Source organism: Lactuca sativa, chromosome 6 (genome assembly GCF_002870075.4).
Source record: "Lactuca sativa cultivar Salinas chromosome 6, Lsat_Salinas_v11, whole genome shotgun sequence".
In the NCBI taxonomy this organism is placed as follows: domain Eukaryota; kingdom Viridiplantae; phylum Streptophyta; class Magnoliopsida; order Asterales; family Asteraceae; genus Lactuca; species Lactuca sativa.
The window spans coordinates 2,670,425-2,690,328 of record NC_056628.2 but is presented as its reverse complement, the minus strand read 5'-3'; the positions used below and the strand labels follow the sequence as shown (position 1 = coordinate 2,690,328).

At 36.5% G+C, this 19,904-nt stretch overlaps 1 non-coding gene across 1 annotated transcript; it reads left to right on the top strand.

The window, feature by feature from the left end:
* Window positions 1-2,553: 2,553 nt before the first annotated feature.
* On the top strand, window positions 2,554-2,657 carry LOC111886960 (small nucleolar RNA R71). The gene has a single exon (XR_002848641.2). It is a non-coding gene; the product is annotated as a small nucleolar RNA R71 (small nucleolar RNA).
* The last annotated feature ends 17,247 nt before the right edge of the window (window positions 2,658-19,904 follow it).

Here is a 19,904-nt window from a genome sequence, read left to right as displayed (position 1 = left end):
ATTGGAAGAACTAACTACAAATAATGAGTAGAACACATACCAAGTAGATTAATTGGCAAGAACTTGCAAGGAAATTGGAAGTAGATTAAGAAATTGGCTGTGGGGTTTTGTTGTTCCCGTTCGTGCGGCAGTATGAAATGGAGAATGAGGATTATTGGTCAAAGGGTTTTAAGCATATGGTCCCCCCGTGACTTTTTAAAGGCCACGTCGTGGCTGGCTATGCCCATGTCGTGGACCTTAAAACAGTTTTCTAGTCCCGTGTTTTCATTTTTACCCACGACGTGGCTGGCTATGCCCACGTCGTGGAAACTGCCTGATTGCAAAATTTTAATAAAATCTCACATTTTAACTAAATACTATGCATCTCATTCATTAATTAAAGTTCCCTACAGCTAATTGTTTACTAATTATCAGTTATTGGATGATGAGTTGATATCTTTCCTAATTAAAAGCTAAAAAAAAATTAAAAAGAAAAGAAAATGCAAACCAAGCTCGGGTTGCCTCCCGAGAAGCGCTTCTTTTTCTTGGAGTCTTGAGCTGGACTCCGTGCCTTCTACGTTGAATCTTCTGAAGAGTCCACCATTAAGATCTTTTGTTCCTTGAATCGCCTCTTGTAAGCTTGAACTTGCCTTTTATATGCCTTCTTTGAATTCTCCTTTTTATCTTTTCCCTCTTCTTCAAGCTTGCGTTTTGTGCCCTTGGTTTGTTCCTTGCACTCCATAGCATCCTCCTCCTCTTTCACTACCGACTTTGTTACTCTTGAAGTGACCTCCTCTTCATCACTTGTCATTTCCTCATCCTCTTTTCTCACCCAAGAAGCGGGCTCTTGTAAGCTATAACTTCAATCAAATATGGAACAGATGCCCTCGGTTTTGTTCTTTTGACTTGATGAACTGCCTTGATCTCTTCTTCCATAAGCTTTTCCAGTTCTTCTAGTTCATTCTCTTCATTAATTGTGAACACCTCTTCTTTATCCTCTTGAAAGTCATCTTGTATTCCAAAAACTTCTTGTTCATCTCCAACCCTCAAAGTCAGCTTAGACTCACGGATGTCAACAAGAGCTCCAACAGTGTTAAGAAATGGACGACCAAGGATTATTGGAACATCGGGATCTTCCTTCATATGCAAAATTACAAGTCTATTGGAAAAACAAATTTTCCAATCTTCACCAAAATATCCTCCACGATGCCCCGGGGTTGTGTCACCGAACGATTCTCCATGTGAATCTTCATTTTTGTAGCCTTCATCTTCTAAATCTCCAATTTTTGATAAAATGAAATAAACATCAAATTAATGCTAGCCCCAGAATCGGCTAAAGCATTAACCTTCATTTTATTTCCAAACTCACACGGAAGAATGAGGCGTCCAGGATCCCCCATCTTTTCTGGTGTCTCTCCCAGCACGACTTTTGAGGTTTGTTCACTTAGAATCACTTTAGACTGCTTCTTTAATTGCCTACGAGTGTCTATCAAATCTTGCAGTAATTTCTGATTCTCGAGAGTTTTGGATAAGGACTCGACAAAGGGAGTATTAATTGGGATCCCCTTCACATGCTTTACAAACTCTAAATGCTCCTTCTCCGGTAGACTAAGTGCAGCTCGGGTGGGAAATGGAAAAGGTGGCTGATAAGCTTGAACGGGCTCAAAGGATTTTTGATCAGACATGCGCCACGTCGTGGCCAGAGGAGTGCCACGTCGTGGCGAAGCTGGTTCAACATTTTTTCCACTCTCGAACTTTGACTTCTTGGGTTTTGGATCGGGCTACTGTGGTTCTTCTTCCAACGCCTCCAGGAACTCAGAGATTGCTTCTTCTTCAGTATCGATGGCCATTACGTGAGATTGGGTCTTCACTTCGGTATTCTTCGGGGACAGTTTTTCATGAACTAGAGTGGCTAGTTGACCAAATTATACTTCAAGGTTATGGATGGAGGCTTGCTGATTCTTTATCAAAGTTTGTTGTTCCATAATAGCAGAATTAGTGGCATCGTGTCTCTTTTCCGAAGCTTCCATAAACTTCATCAAAATGGTCTCTAGATCGGGTTTCTTCTCGGCTGGTGGCTGCTCCTTCTGATAAAGGCCTCGTCCTGTCTTCCTATACTTCTCTTCTTTTTGCTTCTTATACTCTTCATATGGCAGCCACTCCTTCTTTGGTTTCCTCCAGTCCTCATCAAATTTATCCCCACTAGAGTAGCACACTTGAGCTTTTCTGTTCCCAAACTCATCTACATTGCAGTCCTTGGTCAAGTGTGGACCACTGCATCTCTCGCAACCCACTCTTATGGCATGTATCGACTGGTCCATTTGTGTTATCCTTCGATCCATATTATTCAGCATGGCCATGACAACTGCTATTTCTTCAGTTTGGGCCCCTCCTCCGCCTTTGATTCCATCTTGCCTAGGGTTGTGGTATTCGCGAGAATGCTTCGCGAATTCTTCAATTAGCTCCTTGACCTCCCTTGGATTTTTCTTTGTCAAAGGTCCTTGAGAATCAAGGAGTTGTCTTGTCATCACGTTGACCCCATCATAAAAGATTGACATCTCTTGCTACACATTCAGATCATGCTGAGGGCAATTTCTGAGCAAGCCCTTGTACCGCTCCCATGCTTCGTATAATGACTCCTTCGGCTGCTCAAAGTTGGCTATTGCCTTCTTGAGTTTGGCTATCTTGGATGGCGGGCAAAACTGGTCCAGGAATTGCTCACGCATTTGAGCCCAAGTGGTGATTATACCCGGTGGGAGTGCTTTTAACCACTCCTTAGCAGCTCCTTTGAAAGTGATGGGAAGCATCCTAAGCAAGACTGTGTTTCTGTTGACATTTGAGACATTGAAGTATTCCGCAATGTCGTTGACTTCATCTAGATGCTTAAAAGCATCCTCATGATCTTTCCCGAAAAATGGGATGTCCTTCAGTGCAGTCAATATGTGTCCCTTCAGCTCGAATGTGGCAGTGGCAGGTATTGCGGGTTGGACTAAACCGGGACCCACATCTTCTCGGATCCGCTTCTTGTAAGCTCCCATGGACATTTATTCAATTGCTGCCATCTCGTTCCTTGGCTCGTTCTCGGGTTCGCTCGTGTATTCTTCAAATTCCGGCTCGGTATCGCTTTCGGACTCGGTTTGGATGGGCGTATGATCCAAATGCTCAAGATTGCTCTTGTGCCTCGTGGATGAACTTGACTCTCCTGTCTTCTTTCCCAACTTCCTAGAAAAATCTGACTTGAATTCTTGTAAGGGCGTCTTTTTCTTGTGAAGTGCAGACTTGGGATCTTCAAGTGGTGGCACCAAGTGTGTGTTTGAGCTTCTGGTCATGAACTCCTGCAACTTGCTAAACTAAAAACGTGAAACTGAACTAAAATAAGAAAAACTAACTAACAATTAAAAATCTAGTTTTTTAACTGTCCATGTCGTGGCAGGTATCTTGCCACGTCGTGGACTCTGTGACTGACAGAAAAAAAATTATTTTGCGGAAAAATTAACTTTTTGTGGTTTTTTACTCCACAAGAAGGATCGATTAATTTAATGCAAATAAATAAGCTAAACACTAAGCCGTTCCCCGACAACGGCGCCAAAAACTTGATGTGCACAAAAGTACTCACTAATTTTAATATTTATAACCTAAGAAACTTAACTATCTATGCACTTATAGGCAGTGTACCTAGTCAGATTACAATATAGTTTGGGTAAGTCAGGTGTCGATCACAGGGAACGGTGTTTCTAATTAATTTACTTATATTAAATTAACCTAACTATTAACAAGTTTAAAGGGGTTTTATCTGGTTTTGCATGATCAGATGAACTTAAATCAAATTCAATAATTAAAAACACACTCTTGTTTAGTTTGAATCCACTTCTTCCTTATGGCTAGCTAATGATTACGGATTATTAAGTTGGCTTTAGTTGTATTAGTAATTTAGTTCTAACTTTACCAATAATTAACTAATTCATGTCAAACCATGTATGTTCACACATAATTAAACACATAACTAATTATGAATGTAAATATGCTATGTAAGATTTGTTGTATAAACGCAATTATGATCACAATACACGTTCTCTAGCACAGCTAAGCTTTATTTATTCTAATAACTAACTAAGATTGGTCAATCCTAGCTCTAACAATTCAATTTTCACTAAATCATTAGGTAAACAAATTCATGCAGTTTAATGGTCACTAAGCTACACAGAACATGCAATCAAGCAATTAGATAAACAAACAATAGCATGCTAGGTTATACAAATCAAACATAAGCAATTTTTACCAACTAAACTTAATCCATAAACATTGAACTATTCATAAGTTTGAAGCTTCATCTAGCTAAACAAGAGTAGCTAGATTCAGCTGCTCATCATAGCAACTAAACCAACACAGCTAAAAGTAATAAATGACATGTTCTAATTTAACTAAAATATAAACCTCTATTCTTTTTGGTATTGAAAACCTTCTTCTAGAACCCTTTTTTCGCTCAGAATCGTCTCCTGGAATTCTTTCCTTCATCCAAAAGCTTCTTACTTTCGTAATAATCAGGAGAACTTAAATAATCTTCAAAAACCTGTGCCACGTCGTGAGCTTTGCCACGTCGTGGGCTTCAAGTAATCCGTATCCTCCAAGGAATCCTCCGCATCGCGATGTCTATCTTCTAGAAACCTCTTTCCACGTCGTGGCCGACTATGCCACGTCGTTAATTCAATATTTATCGTGGATTTATTCTTTTCTTGTCTTTCAAGCCTCCCATTTTCCACATATTGTCACTTTTGGTCCCTCTCTTCGAAAATCCTTTTAATTGACTGAAAATAACAATTTAAAGTCATAAGTATCATTATTCTAAACATATTATCAATTTATTAATAAAAATGTACTTAAATATTGCCTAAAAATAGGTATAAATATGGCAATATCAATGCAACATCGGTGGCTTCTCTCAAGAAAACAATTGCTACCAAAAAACCCTAAAATCAGGAACAAGGTTGTCTACCACCGCACCAACCATCTTCAGAACCACCAGTAACCACAATATCCATTAAATCCTATATCACCTCTCTTCCTACTTTGCTTCACTAAAAAAATACGACAACAATCCAGTGTTTACAGTAGACAAAGGTCTTTCACAAGAAATCTGTCAGAATTATTAGAGATTCAAAATAAGGTAACTGTGATTTCATTCAAAATTTTAGGGATTTATTAAAAATTTTTTACCTTTGCTAATAATGAATATATCGAAGGTCGATTCTACATATCCAAAATTTTATTTTTTTGTCTTTGTGTTCTGATGGGTTTTAGCCATAAGTACATCCTATGTGCTCATGCAAACCCTAATGCTTGGATCTAGGTTTCTTTATTGTACATGCAATTTATCCAAGACTTTAAACCCTAGTTCTAGCATACAATTAATCATATTAACATGTGAAAGGGTTTTAAGATCTTATCTTGATTGTTATGTAGCAATAACAATCTCAAATCCTCCTTGTAATGACTTTAGAAAGCTTAGAGTCACAAGTGTCACTCCTCTATTGGTTCACAAACACCAAGAGCAAGAGGATGAAGAATAAGGAGAGAGGAGGCTGCCCAAAAAACGTCCAAAACCCTAGAGGAACTCTTAGCCACGTTGTTGGGGCTTAAGGGTACTATATATACATGTAGGCTATTAGGGTTTTCACTAGGAAACCCTAATCTGACTGCTTAAGCCCTAAGCAGCCCATGGACCCTTTTAGAATATCCCTTGGACGATTTCTAATGGGTTTCCCCATAGAATTCGTCCAAACTATTATTCCAAGGTGATCCATAGCCCAAATGCAATTATCTTATAATTAAAGTTCCAATCCCTTAAGTTTAATTAATCTCTTTTAGCCACAAAATTAATTATCAATTAATTCTTGACTAATATTAATTAAACAATATGATTTCTCCTTTAATATATTATTCTCATAATATATTAATAAATCATAATTAATCCTTTCTCTCCATAATTCATCCTATCAAGTTGCTTTGGTGAAGGCAACCCAAAAGGACCATGCACCATCGGGTCAAGTACATACCAAAATAGTTATAGACTTAGACACTAATCCAATAGTCTCCCACTTGGATAAGTCTAATAACTATTATGCATATGACTTCAGATCCTGATCTGCAATCGTAGCTTTCAAAAGCCGCTGTCAACTCTGATCTTATCAGATACGCGTCCTTTAGATAAGGGATCATATATTCCTCCATTCTAGATATCATATAGACTGAGACATGGATTTAAATTATTTTCTCTGTCTATATGTTGTTTCTCAATTTCCGATTTATGACGACTGACAACAGACTACATTTGAACACATCAAATTAGTCTCGGCTTGGCCAAGCGCTTAGGTGTCATAACTAAATCATCGAGGGACCCAAAGATATCGCTTTTATCCTACTTTGGATAAAAGGAACGGATAAACTTTGACTCAATGCTTGCTTGCACTCACTTACCGAATCACACAAAACAATATGTTTTATAACACCAAGTTACTAGTGCGTTTACATATTATCAATGTGTAACCGACTCGCAAGTTACAACTCACACATCTCGGTTTCAAGAATATAAGATGTTATCATCTCACCAATCACTCGTGATAAAATCCATGAAGTGATCCAAGTGAGCGTGGGTTTAATCCAATGCTTATCATATTCATAAGCACAAATGAACGTTGCAACAAACATTTGCTTATGTCTAATACACTTTAGACAATCCACACACCAATTCACGACAGTCTTCATTCATATTTACTTCCAACATATGAACGACTGTGGTCCGTTCGAATAATTTGATAATTCTGAAATAATTTAATTATTCAGGAAGTCAAAACATGCAAAGTGAAACACAAGAATAATACTAATCCCATATGGCCCCAAACTCTGGGTATAAATAAAACATTTTATTTAATCACCATAGATTACTGATTATTTGTTGTTTCGGGTAATCAACTTCTTACTTGAATTATAATAATAATTGTCCCATGCTCTTAGTATGCACACAATGTTTACCTATGGTCCTTACTTTGTGAAATAGATCAAATGAACACATTTTCAATCATACTCATTTCACAACTCCCAATCCTTATCATAAGTATAAGAATATCAAATTCTTGACACTTATAGAATATGCTAGATTCTAACATTTTATGCAATGATCCTTTCGTAAAGTCATAGCACAAAAGTCACAATGACTATTGCCAATGAAATTACAAAGTCCTCTATTTGAGATTGTTACAATACAACTCCATGGACGTGATGTCTCTCACTCAAAGTACATTCCTTGAACATCCTTTTGCATAAAAGTTTTCTAATCTAGACATAGACTCTCAATATCCAACTCCCTATATGGAAACATTTCCATATTTGCGATATGACAACTCATTCTTAATAGAATCTTATTTATTTATAATAATGTCGATATGGTCCATCAAATATCATACTTTCAACTACTCACAAGCGACCAATCCTCAGTGAACTTTGGATCGTCCTTTGATAGTTGTTTATTTATCTTAGTCAAAACCGATTCTTGTCCTTTTTCCCTCTAAATGCGCTAGACATTTGGAAAATTTTAGAATGGTCAAATATTATAGCATTTGCAATCGATCCTTTATCCGAAGCGTATGGAACACGATGCATAATGTCTTACATAAAGAACTGATATTTTATCAATCTTTTGCCATAACATTTTATGTGTCACGTTCTCACAATTCGAACTATGAAGAGGGATGCCATAATCATAATCGAAATTTGAGAACGCACTATGTATCCTTAACTAAATTTATTAACATTCCACAACCTAAGCCTTTATATTTGAAATGAAGCATAATATTCTCTCCCTTAATTATAGCAAAACAACTTTTCAGCCCTTACGACTTTGCAAAGTATAACTCTTGTTTTCTATAATTAATATTGCTAACTTGCAATACTTTCCTTAATAATCATACAAACACAAAATTTATGCTCCCACAATCATGATGATTATTATCATATAAGCATAACACTTATGCTCCCACTAGCTTTGACATGTATTCAGAAAACAACTTAACTTTCAGAAAAACAATACCTATTGAATTTCTTAAGTTCATATTTCTAATACCTAATGCTTTGATAATCTTTTATTTAAGCTTCTTAGTCTTATACACCTTTTCCTTAGACAGCTCATATGTGTGTCTAAACAATTCGGACTAATTGTCAAATCTCATAATTCGAATCATGGAAAGGGATACCGTAACCATAATCGAATTCGAGAATACAATTTCACGATCACTGTCTTCTTAAAATCTCTCTTAGTGAAAGCATTTCCTCACAGACATTTTCATGAAGTAGGGAATCTTATGAAACTTAGATTTTAATGGTGTAGGTGTTCCTATCCATGCGAATTTGTCAAAACCAATGTTTGCGACAAATCCAAATTTATATGCACCGAACCTTCTCAATCTTGATTTCTTTCCTTATGGCAACACGAGTGCCCACCATGTCTTCCAAGTAGTTAAGCAGCTCACCCTTTCCTATCAATGTACTTTCCATTGATCATGGTGCTTGCCTTTTATGCGTTCAAATGAGAACTCATAGAACTCACATGCATAATTAACTCAATTGGAACAGTCACAGAAACAAGATAGTGTCAACACGATAGGTTGTAAACCTCAACTCATGTGCTAGTGATGATCGGTAAGGTTTATTCTTGATTAGTTCTTGAAACTTTTCGAGACCATTAAGACTCCCATAGACTCCTTGAAATATAAGATTCTCTTGTCAATAAACATTTCTCGACAAAAAAATATTCAAGAGTTAGTGTTTCTTTTATCAAGACAAAACACTTCACAAAATTGGTCCTAGTTGGTCTTTGTCTTGTCCAAGACATCACAACTTACCAATTGCAAATGTGCAAGAATAAGAAAACCTTTTTCCAAATTCTACATTTGATGGATGTTATAAACCTTCTTAAAATCTTGTCACTCAATGTCACAATCTTAACTCTAAGACTTGTTTTGGAACGAAGTATGATTGACTTCTTGATTTAACCATTTCTTCAATTCTTGATTCCTCTTCTCAGACATAAAATTGTACTAAGACTCACTTAGAGGATCAATTAAAATATGGTTCTTAATCATTAAGACCTATCATAAAACATAATAAAAGGTACTCTCCCTTCTTCTTAGAATAGAGAAACTTTTATCTTTCTGCCTACTTGATTCTTCTTATTCATTCTGCTATTGATTTAAACTCTTTCAATCAATTCAGAATTACACTTAATCTTATAAGTATAACCATATTTACTAAACCTTTAGCAAATCATGATGAATATCTTTGTTACTCTTGTGGTGGACTTGATCAACACACAACTTTGTGTAATCGATCTATTAGTCCTTCACTTGACACTTTGTCAACGAATTAGTCTAATTTCCAAATGTGAAATTTCTCATTCATCATGCAACCAAGTTGCATGATTCCAAGTTTCTGTCCAATTGAATCTTGGGCGATGAGAAACTCTCCCTATTTGGTAAATTCTAAACATTTCCACAAATAACATAATTAAGAATCAAATCCATTTTTTTCTAATAATAGAAACATTTAAACATCAATTTTTCATACACGCCATTGCAAGGATAAATAAATAATCAAAATTTATTTTATTGCAGAAAAATTTGTCCTTACAATGCAATTCATTGAAAAACTATGTTAATACATATTTCATAGCAATCTATTCTAACTCCAAGGAGTAGGTCAAAATTCTAATCTTCAAGCAATGCGATCGAAATCCATTTCTTCACGATTAGATTCAGCTCACTTCTTCCTTTAAGCTTCCTTTCTTTTCTTTGATCCTACAAAACATCAATTGTAATCTTATCACATCATTTATTAAGAATCGAGAATAGGAACTTAGAAAGAGTTAGTTAATGGATTTTACCTAAAGCAGAGCCACACGTTTTGACTCTCCCATCTCTTAGATTTCTTAGGTAAATAGGACAACTTTGTCTCCAATGCCCTTTCTCTTGGAAATAAAAGCAAATTGACTCTTTTGGAATAGCACATGGAACTAATTCAGACTTTGCCTTTCTCTTATGATCAAAATTTTCGATCATGGCATGCCTTTCGTTTCCATTGCCTATATCCATGGAGGTCTGGAAGGCAGATTCACCAATCAACTTTGCTTTTCCAGTGCGCCAAACCATTGCTGATTCAGCAGCAATAAGCATGTAGGTGAGATCTATAAGGGTCACGTCGTGGTTCATCATATAATACTCACTTACAAACTCACTATATGAGGTAGGAAGCGACCGAAGAACCCAGTTAACAACTAGCTCCTCACAGACAACGGATCCCAACATTCTTAACCTATCAATGTGTGACTTCATCTCTAGGACGTGTGCACACACCGAATTTCCTTCTTCATGTTTACTTGCCAAAAGGGCTTGAGTGAGCTTGAACTTTTCAAGCCTTCGAACTTCTGGGTTAGGGAGAATAATTGGAGGAGGTGGAGGAAGTGAAGCATGATCTCTTGTTCCTCGATCGAATCGTGGAATATCATCTTCATGTGGAAATCTTGTTCCACGGGATTTGGGAAGACTATAGTTGTCGTACTTTGACATCTACAAAACGGGAGAAAAATAAATTCAAGTTAGTTGATTGATTGAGTCCTTAATAAATCACCCAAATGAGATACTAAGGTTAGGACCCAACACAATATTCCACAACTTAGGAGAGGGATGCCGTAACCCAAATTGAAGAACATTTGAAGGTAAGTGAATGACGATTCACTAATTTTCCACCATGAAAAACGAAAAACAAATTAAGTTTTAAATGCTTTGAAAACTCCTAGATCTTTTGAGATTCATTGAACCTTTCAATGGCATGTTTAAATCTCGATATGCCCCTCGATTTGTGACTGGGATGCCGAGGATCACAAAACAGGGTGTGAATAACCATGCAAACTTACATGGTGCCCCCACATGTTACAGTTACCTATTCGATGTGCCGGTTAACCACACACGCTCCACCGAACTATGAAAAACATTGACTCACCCTTTGCTACCTTTGCTTAGAACCATTTAGTGTGCCGGTTAACCACACACGCTCCACTAACGTCTTTACAAGGGCACAAAGTGTAATTTCATGGAATTGCATCAATTCACTTTTGCCTAAAGTAACTAAGATTGGGAATTTGTTAAAACATTTAGTTACTTATGTACTTCATTATACTTATAATGGAAGATTTCTGTCCTATCCTACCCGTTCGGCTAACGACCCTCCACTAGTCAAGAGTGCGGTGGGTAAGAGTGGATACCCATTCAATCGCCATTTTATAGGCAATTTCAATAAACACCCCTTATAGACCAGCTTCGTGAATGAGGCCTACTAACGGTAAGACTGACCTTTACTCATTCATATAGATTAAACTTTTAATGTTATATATAGTATAGGGTGTATTTTACACTTTTAAAATACTAGGTGGTCAAATTTAATAATTATACTTTTAATTTAATTAAATTGTAGACCAAAACTTTATGGATTTATTAAATCTCTCTTAATTATACACTTAAATTAATTAATAAAACCATAAGGGTGTGATTTGAACTTTTCAAAACAAAACTAGGGTTTTAGAATTTAACATTTCTAAATTAAACTTTTAATCAACTTTTAAATTCCAAAACTTGAGGGCAAGTTTTGAAACATTTCAAAACATTAGGGTTTCAACTATTTAAATTTCACAACAAAAACTTTTAAGTTCAAATTTAAACTATAAAACCTAAAGGGATTAATTTGAAACTTTTCCAAACTTTATCAAGAATATTCTACATCACATAATTCAAATAAGGCAATTAACAATTAATTGGTGGTTATCTAATTAGATCTAGTGCAAATTCTTGCAAGATAATGATCAAATAATTCAAATAATTTAACATTTATCAAATAAGGTAACAATTATCTAATAAGATGACCAAGATCTTTTATTTTGACAAAGATAATCATAAGGAATCAATAAAATTTGAATTTTATTAATTTTAAACAATTATGGCAATTATCCTAAGTCAAAATAGGTAAAAATCTCAAAAATCCGCCCGTCTGACAGCTAAACTCGCCGAGTCCCCTTATGGACTCGCCGAGTTCACCCTACTCGACGAGTCCACATTGGAACTCGACGAGTTTGTCAGGCAGATGGCCAAAAACTCGATCTTGTAATGTGAATGAATGTACTAAACATGAATACAATAGAAACCAATCAAGACTCTGATACCACTGATGGGTTTTAGCCATAAGAACATCCTATGTGCTCATGCAAACCCTAATGCTTGGATCTAGGTTTCTCTATTGTACATGCAATTCATCCAAGACTTTAAACCCTAGTTCTAGCATACAGTTAATCATATTAACATGTGAAAGGGTTTTAAGATCTTACCTTGATTGTTATGTAGCAATAACAATCTCAAATCCTCCTTGTAATGACTTTAGAAAGCTTATAGTCACAAGTGTCACCCCTCTAATGGTTCACAAACACCAAGAGCAAGAGGATGAAGAATAAGGAGAGAGGAGGCTGCCCAACAAACTTCCAAAACCCTAGAGGAACTCTTAGCCACGTTTTTGGGGCTTAAGGGTACTATATATATACATGTAGGCTATTAGGGTTTTCAACTAGGAAACCCTAATCTGACTGCTTAAGCCCTAAGCAGCCCATGGACCCTTTTAGAATATCCCTTGGACGATCTCTAATGGGGTTCCCCATATAATTTGTCCAACCTATTATTCCAAAGTGATCCATAGCCCAAATGCAATTATCTTATAATTATAGTTCCAGTCCCTTAAGTTTAATTAATCTCTTTTAGCCACAAAATTAATTATCAATTAATTCTTGACTAATATTAATTAAACAATATGATTTCTCCTTTAATATATTATTCTCATAATATATTAATAAATCATAATTAATCCTTTTTCTCCATAATTCATCCTATCAAGTTGCTTTGGGGAAGGCAACCCAAAAGGACCATGCAGCATCGGGTCAAGTACATACCAAAATAGTTATGGACTTAGACACTAATCCAACATGTTCATCATCCTATTCTATAGTATTTCAACTATAACAACATTAATATTTATGCTTTTTTATTCACGTGCTAAAATTTTGTTGATGTCAACATTATGAAAGCGTATCTCATCTATTCTTTGGTTTCATAGATTCAAACAATCTTGTAGATGTCGCGTCTCACACTGATGGTCAAACCTCTGGTACTGAATTGGTTTGAATGATAGTTCTCAAATGGCTAAGCCTTTATTACTGGTAAGATTCATTTCTTGCGAAGATAAAATTCTCAGCCACTCATGATTGCAACTATATTTGATTAATGTGAGTATTGAATTTATTCAATTACGATAATTGAAATTCCGTATATTATTATTTTGGGTGCAGTTTTTAGGTTCTCAAGTTTCTTTTCATAACAGATTGACAATTGCTTCGATTTGGGATTTTTATTGAAGTTTAATTATGCTGAACTCCATTTTAGGTATGCATTCTATCCGTCACCGCTTCTTTGTTTTCGTCGATTTCAATTAAACAATGGGGTTCATGAAATTCATCTTATGGGTATTCAAATTCATTTTCATTGATAATCCAAGAGGTTAGCACAAAGAATCATCAATTTGTTAAAAGTCAAGATTGTTACTCAATTTTTTTGTTGATAAAATCAGGTGCAAGGAAGTTAATGAATTCACAGTTATTGCACGCGTACGCTGGCCCTTTAGTCTCTTTATCTCGAATTGGAAGCCTCATGGTCTATTCTCCACAAGCCCACAATGAGCAAGTAAGCTTCTTTCACAATATCTTTATATAAAAAAACTACATGTATTCTATCTACTAATAGAATTCTTCCTTTTTTATACTATTTTATTCAAGCTTGCAACATGATGCGAACTTGATGAAGTTTATGCACAAATAACTCTTCAACCCGTAAATAAAATAGGTTAGGTGATGTATTATGTTTTATTATTGTTTTTAGAAATAGATTTTGACATGGTGTAGACTTTTGTAGTATGATCAACAAGCATTACTTATGTCTGAAATGGGTTTGAAGTAAAACAAGCACCCAACTGCAAAAACACAAGTTTCGAATACCCACTTTAAACGAAAGGTCAGATTAAATTTTTTGTTAATTTTTCAGTTTTTATCAAGATCTATTGAAAATGAATTAGGATTGAAAAATTTATATATTTATGTGTTTCGTGCTCTTTTTACCGGAGAGGATGCTACATGGAAGGCTGCTATATATTGGCTTATCTAGATTTGGTAACATGGTTCGTTTTAGAGTGGCTGACCTTAAATCAAGGCGTGGGTATGCTCGATCACAGTCAACAGAGCCAATCCATGTATTATTTTTAGCAAGTATTTTATATGAATGAATTATTAATCATATTAATTATCATATGATAGAGGATTTTGAAATACAATGTCCATTATTCATTGCTTTAGATGTTCAACACAAATAATATGAGAAATGAATTCGAGTTTCAACAAATGTATTACAACATCCTCCTTCCATTTTCGTTTTTATTACAGTAGTAACTTACACGATATTTCTATTCATTTTTTTAGCACTGCAACATTGGGGCTTTCCATACCATTAACAGACGATTCGATAAATCTTTCAAATTCTCAGAATCGTCAGCGCTCCGCGACATCAAACGCTAGTGTAAGAATAATAGGCTCGTTTCATTAATACAAAGGGAATCATTATTTTTTAGATATTTTATGTTGTCTTTTTCTAATTAGATTACTTAATCATAATCTCGAATGTTGCTATTTTATCTTTTTGCTAAGTTATATTTTATTTTTTGATTGTCTTCCAGGTAGAGATAAGTTTAGGCTCAGAGGCTTCAATTGTTGTTGCATGGAGAAAGAAACACCAAAAAATGTATCTCTCTCATCTATTGTAACGCCTAGTTCTTGGTATGTATTTAATTAAAGATTTATTCGCTTTTGTATATAAACTCGACGAGTTGGATGCCCCAAACTCGTCGAGTAGGGAATGGGTTTGGACGCGGGTGGTGAAGCCTACTCGACGAGCTGAGAGTCTTAACTTGACGAGTGGGATGGGCGGAATGAAACACTAATTTCAGGGTTTTTCACCTTATTTATGCACATTAACCTCCATAGGCTGGCCTCATTTACAGCCTCCAAGTCCAAAACCCTAAATCTCGAAACCCCAATGCCTTGTGTGAGCTTGCGATTCATTTTTGAGAGAAAACTTGTTTATTGAAGCTTGTGGAAGAAGGAGAAGCTTGAGGGCCCAAGAGAAACCTTTTAGATCCAGAAACTTCACTCCATTTGCGACATTTTCTGGTAAGCAACTCTCAAACTTGCATAATGATTACTTAGATCTCTTCATTTTCACTTTTATTGGGTTTTGGTCCATGTAGCACGGTCCTTGGGAAATGGACGTCCCAAGTGAGTATACTTCTGGATCTTTGACCTTGAAGGGCTTTCATTGCATAAAGGTGCAAACTTTATGGCCATTGAAGCCCCATGCAAAATTTAGGATGCCATTTTGTCCCTTTAAGCTCCAAAAGGTCATGCATGGAGAGAAAGTCAGAGACTTTACGTGTTTATGTAGTGTCTAGTGTCTAGATCTCTGTTTATATGCCTTAGCTTGAAGTATTAATGGCTTATGGATCAAGATCTAGATCTTAAAGAGTTAGGGTTTGAGCTAAACCCATTAAGGAAGTTTATTAATGGGTAAAGTTGGAAACTTTACCCTTAAAAGGATATTCTTAGTATGTATATGAAGTATGCAGCTTAGATCTAAAGGATAGGAGCTTAATCTATTAATATAGCTTAACAGACTGAAGAAGTCAACGAGTTGGGTCGCAATGCCCCGACCCTGTAGAAGTTAAGACTCGACGAGTTCCAAGGTGGACTCGACGAGTGGAGTTGTAAAGTCCCGATTCTGTTGATAGGAGAAACTCGACAAGTTCTTGAAGAACTCGACGACTCGGATCGTCATTTCAAGGTTTTTTGATTTATGGAAACCGATGAGTTGATGGGTCAACTTGGCGATTGGAGTCAACCCAGAATGTTGAATCTGACCAGAATGTTAACTTGGACCAGGGGTAAAATGGTCATTTTACCCTAAGAAGGATTATTGGATTTTGACTAAGTGTTATTGTGATAATGACAACCGAGGAGTCGTTGGAGTAGCCGTTAGAGATTCCTTACCGTGAGATTTTGCATTCAGCTTTGCTAGGTGACTTTCCTCCTCTATTAACGGGTCGAAGGCACCAATGTCAACCCGTATATGTATGCTAGTATGTTCCAAACAATGGTCCGATGTCGGGTAATGCCCGATGTAGGTTATTATGTTTCTGGATTCCACCCAGATGTCGGGCGGTGCCCGATGAATGTTTGTATGCTTGATGTCTTTGTGATTCTTGCATGTCCTTGTTTAATATGTTTCCGGACTTTGCTCCGATGCTGTGGAAAGCCTGAGGAATGTTTATATGTTTCTGGATTTCGGTCCAATGTCGGGCGGGGCCCAATGCCGGATCTCGATTCGATGCTGGGCGGGGTCCCGATGTAGCGGGTAAGGCCCAATGGTATTTTATTATGTGATTATGTGTATGGTATATGGTAGTTTGGGGAGACTCACTAAGCTTCGTGCTTACAGTTTCAGTTTTTGTTTCAGGTACTTCCGGTACCAAGAGGAAGAGCTTGGGATGACTGCAGTGCACACACCATGTTTTTAGCCTGGGATGTTTCACTCTGATATTATTGACAGATGATTATGATGTTTTTGAGATACATGGTTTATAATTTTATGTGAGGATTTGATAACTATGGTTTTATTAATAACTGAATATGAAAATTTTAGACAGTATTTTTGGGATGTTTCAAGTTGGTATCAGAGCCTTTGTTTGAGGGATTCGGGCACACTCTCGAGTGTGTCTAAACTCAAAGTGAGGACTTGGTATAAATTTTTTTAAAAGAAAAACAATTTTTACAAAGAGGTATTTTTAAAAGAGAAAAGGGTGTGGTGCAGGTAATCAGTCGACCTCAAGTAAGCTCTCCTAAATTACCCATACAAGTTTGTTATGTTATGATTATAAGAACTGCATGCTAGATTAGGGCTAAGGATCTAGAAATGATGCCTTGTATGTATGTTATATGTGTATGAGAACTGCATGCTAGTTTAGGGCTAAGAATCTAGGAAGGATGCCTTATATGCCTGTTGTATGAGCTTATTGAACTGTATGCTAGTACTAATTAGTCAATACTCAGTATTATGATGGCGTGAATAGGATATGCTTGATTATGTTCACTCAATGCTCGAATGATTCTTGCTTTGTGCTTTTAGGAGTTCTAGTTATTGATATGTGAATATTTAGTTATATATTTTGTCTAAAATCATAATACTTTTTGGCTAATTTATACTAATTATTGAACAAAAGGTACTTAATTGTGTTTAAATTGCATTTTTAGCCTAAAATACATGCTCGAGTTAAAAAGGAAGCAGGATTAGCAAATGAAAGCTCGGGAAATAAAGAAAGAAGAAAATGAAGCTAAAAGAGTGAAGAACTCAGCGAGTTGGCCATTAACTCGCCGAGTAGACACAAATATTCGCAAACCATCAGGTGCCTTACCATACACAGATTTTAAGTGATGGACTCACCGAGTCGGTCTATAGACTTGACACGCCCCTGTTTTCAGAAAATTATATAAAGGCCATCAAGTCCGAGACAAAAACTTCTCTCTGGAACTTTGGAGCGACTAATCTGCGAAGAAAAGAAATTTTGGAGCTCTGAAACTCGAATATTGCACCCTAGATACCTATTTGGAGGAGATCTAAAGGCAAAATTCATTCTCTTTCCCTTATTGTTTTGAGTAGACAATGTTTCAACCAGTAGAATTTATTTTTGAGATGTTTTCTGCTGTAATTATGAGCTAAAACTCATAACTTCTGTTTAGGCTTAATGAGTCTATAACTATGGTTTGATTTTATGGTTGGATTAATTAGATTTGGTGAATTTGTCTTGTTGAGCTTGTTAAAGACCCTGATGTGTTGATTATGGTTATTTTGCTGTTAGTATTCAAGTTATTGAGTTGCATGAATATCATCTTAATTGCTTAAATCATACAGATTTGTGAACACAATATTGTATGCCTAGTATTAATGATTATGAACCTAGGATTAACTAGAAAAATATGTAAATCAATGTTTAAGCATGTGGGATGAACATCCACACATGAGTTAATTAAATTGATAAATTTAGTTAATATTACAAGTCTTACTTGATCCGAATATGTAATCTAGGAAACTTGTTAGTTTAATCAATTGGATACTTTTTGAATTAATTAGTTTGCTAAGGATTAATAATAATGAATATGAACCTAATCACATTAAATCGGTAGCCAATGACAAATTAATCCATTGTACTTGCCATGAAATCGACCAAAGGAATAAATGATTCGAACCTGAACATAAGTCTCTTTTAATATTGAATCTAGTTACCTTTTGTTTGTAGTAGTTCTTAGTTATTTTAGATTCAGCGTTAGTCATTTATTTAAGTTTCTAGCCTTGCAAAACTAGAGAAAACCCTTATTTTTATTATTAGTTTTAATTAGATAATTTTAGGAGTTAGTTTAATTATTACCTTTCCCTGTGTTCGATACCCTGCTTGCTTGAACTAAATTGCTATCGATAGGTACACTGCCTGCATGTATTTGTTTTTATTTGAGTTTGTTAGGATTAAAACTAGTTTATTTTACACACATTAGTTATCTTAAACTAATTAGTAAACGAATTCGTTAAGTTACATATTACGTGGACTAAATAATTTCAGAAGGTTAGGTGTAACTCTATTTCGCAGCTCTTGTTTGAGTCTAACCATTGTAGGGTAGGACCTCTCATTCGAAGAATTATCTGCCTTACTGATATGTAATGGGATTTGCGAGCTAGATAGGATGAGATAACAGAGACTTCTTATGTAGCTGATGGCGGAGAGTGGGTCGGAGATTACCCTAGGGCAAACCTAGGATGAGATTAACAAAGAGCAGTAGTAGTGAAAGGGACTTGGTGGAGTCAAGGAAGTTCTTGAGGAAAGTACGGATAGATGTGGAAGGTAGTATGGGCCCATACTACTGAAAGCAGAGGATCCGTACTCGAATCAAGGAAGGCGGAGATGAACCTAAGAAACTTGTATTATGTGAGATCCCTCAAGTTATGATTAGTATTCTGATGTTTGTTATGGTGTATTCTCAGTATGGTGACGCTACGCACTAGACCAGTTGGCCGTTTAGGTGCCGGTGAGGGATCAGGCTTCGGCTTTGGAGTCGGGCTGCTCGATGAGCAAATGGGAGAGTTCATTTCATCTGAGGTCACACACAGTATTTTAGACTAGACTTCTATAATCTTTGGTATGGTCAAGGAGGGAACCTTGGAGATACTTGATGAGAGGTTGGGTGCATTCTGTAACGATATGAAGACCATGCTAGGGGCGCGAACGATGACTTGCAGGGAGTTCCGAGCTTGTGGAGCTCTAGAATATCATAGGGCTCGGGACCCCATTACTAGCAGCAGGTGGTTGGCTGATGTCGCCAACACCTTTCGCACCAGTCGTTGCCCCGAGAGGGACAAGGTCCGACTTGCTTCCTGCCATCTGAAGGACAGGGCATGTGATTGGTGGGAGGAGCTTGTGCATGCGATTGGAGATGATGTCCCTCTTGATGAGATGACCTAGAGTGATTTCTCGTCTAGGTTCAGAGTCGAGTTTGCACTTGTGATTGAGGTGGAACAATTTGCGAGGGAGTTCCAGGATCTCCAGTAGACTTCTGAGACGGTGACTGAGATCACCACCATGTTCAGGGAGAGGGCCCTTCTTGTTCTGCAGTACATGTCAGGCGAGGAAATGAAAAAGGC